Source organism: Anomaloglossus baeobatrachus, chromosome 4 (assembly GCF_048569485.1).
Source record: "Anomaloglossus baeobatrachus isolate aAnoBae1 chromosome 4, aAnoBae1.hap1, whole genome shotgun sequence".
NCBI lineage: Eukaryota > Metazoa > Chordata > Amphibia > Anura > Aromobatidae > Anomaloglossus > Anomaloglossus baeobatrachus.
The window spans coordinates 677,249,043-677,254,051 of NC_134356.1; the positions used below are offsets into that span (position 1 = coordinate 677,249,043).

General features: G+C 43.3%; 1 non-coding gene across 1 annotated transcript; it reads right to left on the minus strand.

Moving 5' to 3' along the window:
* Positions 1–1,339: 1,339 nt before the first annotated feature.
* TRNAS-GCU (transfer RNA serine (anticodon GCU)) lies at positions 1,340–1,421 on the minus strand. The gene has a single exon. It is a non-coding gene; the product is annotated as a tRNA-Ser (tRNA).
* Between the last annotated feature and the right edge of the window lie 3,588 nt (positions 1,422–5,009).

Below are 5,009 nucleotides of genomic sequence, written 5' to 3' on the forward strand. Positions count from 1 at the left end.
TGAATAACGTTTTTCAGAAATTCACACAGAAACCCCGATTCAGAGTGCAGTAGAAATGTGATAGCCATAGTTCTGCTATAATTTACGCCATGCTTCCGGCAGTAATCATGTTTGCACAGCCACTGTGCCCCGCTCTTTTGCCATGACGTACCCATGCACAGCATAGGACTGGCTACAATCTACAGTAATGCTAGGCCTGGATTCAGGTATCTGCATTGCACTCCGGAGCTCTCACCTGAGCTCCAGAGTACAGCCTAGACTGTACCGCAAGCGCCGAGTGATTGATTCCCCGGCGCTGGGGATTCAGTTCATGACAGCTGCAGACAGGCCGGGCTGATCTCTGGAGTTCAGGTGAGAGCACCGGAGAACACAACCTGTCTGCAGCTGACATGAACTGAACCGCAAGCGCCGGGGAATAAATCACTCAGCGCTCACGGTACAGTCTCAGCTGTACTCTGGAGCTCAGGTGAGAGCTCCGGAGTGCAATGCAGGTACCTGAATCCAGGCCTGGCATTACTGGAGATTCCTCCGGTAGCCAGTCCAATGCTGCCCATGCATCATAGGTGAGAACCCCCTTTCCAATTATAAAGGAGTTCAATAACACTGTGAAAGAGTGACAACGACAAGGTTTATAGCTCGATCCCTTCCATTAGATACAGATGCTGGTTCATTATCACCATTGGTGCTTGCCAGATATGGTGCAAGCTCAACTTCTGAGACTGCTCCATACACTGGTACATGCATGACCCACATCAAAAATGGGTTAAAGATGGAAAAAAGTAGATTTTTTTATTTTTAGGATTTTAAATGTTATATTTTAGCAAATTAATGTCAATGTGGGTTGAATATTATCTATTTTGAACACTACATTTTATATTTTAGGGTAAATAGAAGATCTCATCATTGGGGACCGCTATGGGGTCTAGAATGATGCTGAGTTATGATAGCTATGATTTCACAATAGTCTTGTGGCACACCCTGTCCTCTATAAAATGTAGTTAAATGAACAGCAATCATTACAATTTCAAATTTACTTTACATATGATTTTTACTTATTCCTACTTTAGAAATTAGTACCAAGAGTTACTAATAAGAGTATCACCAAACGTGGCAAAAATGTTATATTGGGTGAAATATGTTAAACTTCATGATAACTTTTGAATGGAACTATTTGAAAATAATATGACAGGATTCAGTCCATGTTCTTGCACGTTGGCAAAACTTTTCAAGTACTCATAGCATTTTAATTGATTTGATGAATTTTTGGCAGTACAGACATTATAGTGTAGGTGTAGCTGTAAAAATACATATGTGTACACAAGAAAACTCCATAAAGAAACGACGAGGATGGGATTCGAACCCACGCGTGCAGAGCACAATGGATTAGCAGTCCATCGCCTTAACCACTCGGCCACCTCGTCTATTTAAAGATGCTTGCCTGTGCACCACTTGCAGGTTCTATAATTATCTACTTTTACGCACCATCATAAAACGACATAAACAAGGATGATTGAGCATCTTAATTAGAGTTGAGCGCGGTTCGCGGTTCGAGGTTCTCCAGTTCTAGGCTCGAGTGATTTTGGGGCCTGTTCTAGATCGAACTAGAACTCGAGCTTTTTGCAAAAGCTCGATAGTTCTAGAAACGTTCGATAATGGTTCTAGCAGCAAAAAAACAGCTAATTCCTAGCTGGCTTTCCGCTGTAATAGTGTAAGTCACTCTGTGACTCACAGTATTATGAAATTTCAGTGTATAGTGTGCGTGAACAGCGCCTTCAGATCACTGCTGTTTGTATAATGGCGATCGCCATTTTTTTTTTTTTCCTTGACTTCCTTTCCTAAGCGCGCACGTGTAGTGGGGAGGGCCATTATGGCAGCCAATCCCAAACACACACACAGCTAAGTGGACTTTTAGCCAGAGAAGCAACGGCATGTGTGATAGGATGTCCATGTCACATGTCCCTGCATTATAAAAACGAGTATCTGCCCGTCCGGACGCCATTATCTCTTCATCGTCCTTGGTGTCAGACATCACTGGCGCAGCTCCGTCCATTGTCCTATCGCCGATACTGCTGTATACGCTCCATACACAGCGCTAGACAGCTTAGGGAGAGCACTTTATATCAGTCCTTTTAAGGGCTCGTACCGGCAGGGTCAGAGCCATAGGTGACAGGTCCTGAAAACAGAGACAGCGTCTGTGTAGCTAAGGTCAGGGATTTCGTCGCTGCATTTCCCCATTAGGAGGGAATAGAAAGGCAGGCTTCCATTCCTCTACCCAGAGCCCCACAATCCTGGCACTGTACCCTCCTGTCCTCTGCACACTCCAACTCATTATAACTAAGCCATTATACTAGCAAACACTAAGTGTACCTAGTGGCATCCTAAACGTGGCTATTGGACTTTTGTATAGTCCCACTAGTGCAAAGATATTTGCAGCATGTCTGCCTGCATTGCACACTCAAACTCATTATAACTAAGCCATTATACTAGCAAACACTGAGTGTACCTAGTGGCATCCTAAACGTGGCTATTGGACTTTTGTCTAGTCCCACTAGTGCAAAGATATTTGCAGCACGTCTGCCTGCATTGCACACTCCAACTCATTGTTACTAAGCCATTATACTAGCAAACACTGAGTGTACCTAGTGGCATCCTAAACGTGGCTATTGGACTTTTGTATAGTCCCACTAGTGCAAAGATATTTGCAGCACGTCTGCCTGCATTGCACACTCCAACTCATTGTTACTAAGCCATTATACTAGCAAACACTGAGTGTACCTAGTGGCATCCTAAACGTGGCTATTGGACTTTTGTATAGTCCCACTAGTGCAAAGATATTTGCAGCACGTCTGCCTGCATTGCACACTCCAACTCATTGTTACTAAGCCATTATACTAGCAAACACTGAGTGTACCTAGTGGCATCCTAAACGTGGCTATTGGACTTTTGTATAGTCCCACTAGTGCAAAGATATTTGCAGCACCTCTGCCTGCATTGCACACTCAAACTCATTGTTACTAAGCCATTATACTAGCAAACACTGAGTGTACCTAGTGGCATCCTAAACGTGGCTATTGGACTTTTGTCTAGTCCCACTAGTGCAAAGATATTTGCAGCATGTCTGCCTGCATTGCACACTCCAACTCATTGTTACTAATACATTATAATACCAAAAATTGAGTAAACTTAGTGGCATACAAGAAGTGGCTGTTGTACTCCATTAGTGCCCCACTGGTGCAAATCTATGTGCAGCACCTCTGCATGACACCCTCCTGCTCTGTTTTTAATAATCTATAATGATAGCAAAAAATACTGCCATTTAGTGGCATCATAGAACTGGCTGTTGTATTCCATTAGTGCCCCACTGGTGCCAAGCTATTTCTAGCACCTCTGCATGACACCCTCCTGCTCTGTTTTTAATAAGCTATAATGATAGCAAAAAATACTGCCATTTAGTGGCATCATAGAACTGGCTGTTGTATTCCATTAGTGCCCCACTGGTGCCAAGCTATTTCTAGCACTTCTGCATGACACCCTCCTGCTCTGTTTTTAATAAGCTATAATGATAGCAAAAAATACTGCCATTTAGTGGCATCATAGAACTGGCTGTTGTATTCCATTAGTGCCCCACTGGTGCCAAGCTATTTCTAGCACCTCTGCATGACACCCTCCTGCTCTGTTTTTAATAAGCTATAATGATAGCAAAAAATACTGCCATTTAGTGGCATCATAGAACTGGCTGTTATATTCCATTAGTGCCCCACTGGTGCCAAGCTATTTCTAGCACTTCTGCATGACACCCTCCTGCTCTGTTTTTAATAAGCTATAATGATAGCAAAAAATACTGCCATTTAGTGGCATCATAGAACTGGCTGTTGTATTCCATTAGTGCCCCACTGGTGCCAAGCTATTTCTAGCACCTCTGCATGACACCCTCCTGCTCTGTTTTTAATAAGCTATAATGATAGCAAAAAATACTGCCATTTAGTGTCATCATAGAACTGGCTGTTGTATTCCATTAGTGCCCCACTGGTGCCAAGCTATTTCTAGCACCTCTGCATGACACCCTCCTGCTCTGTTTTTAATAAGCTATAATGATAGCAAAAAATACTGCAACTTAGTGGTATACAAAAAAATGCCTGTAGGTCTCCTTTATTGTGCCACTTGTGCCAAGCAATCTCAAGCACCTCTGCATTCTACACTCATGCACATTTTGCTATGCTAATTTTATAGCAAACTCAGGGAATTCCTTGCTGCATTTGATCATTAGGAGGGATAGAAAGTGAGGCTTCTTTTACTTTCCTGGTACCCACAGAACACGGCCACTGTACCCATCTGTCCACTTTTGCCACGCTATTTAATTTGCACAAAGAGCTGACTCTTTTTCTGCCATCCTAAAATTGTCTGGAATACTAAGTTAGTGTTCCTTTGCTGCCAAGCAAGGTACAACACATGTGCATTCTACACTCCTTTCCATTTCTGGAATGCAATTATTAACTGCAGGTAGTCCAGCCACTCTGTGACGAAGGTGCAGGCGTGGATATAATGTAGCCTGCATCCAATGATGGTTCTCTCGATGTCTGACAGCTCAACAATACCTTCTGTTTCCACTTCCAAAACAAGTGATGACCTGCCAATCACACTCCCTGTTGCGGGTTAAGGAGTGGAAGTTCAGTGTGAAAAACCTTGTGTGACTGCTGTCCCCACAGTCACAGAGGATGAAGAGCACGCAGATGCACTTGATGGGGCAGGCGGTGGTTGCACAGGCACGCTAGGCCGCATTGTAGCACAGTGAAATTCACATTGCGACTTATGCTTCCTTTTAAGTCGTGTGCAGGGTGGGCTCCCCAGTATGCAGCAAAACCAGGCAACAGGAAAAGGACTCTAGGCAGTTGGGTTGATAAATGATTGTTTAACTTTACCAAAACAAACAATAAGAACCATGCATACAATTTAAATAATTGAACAATCTATTCTGTTGCCTACTACCTGCTAATCCCTCTGTGTAGCAG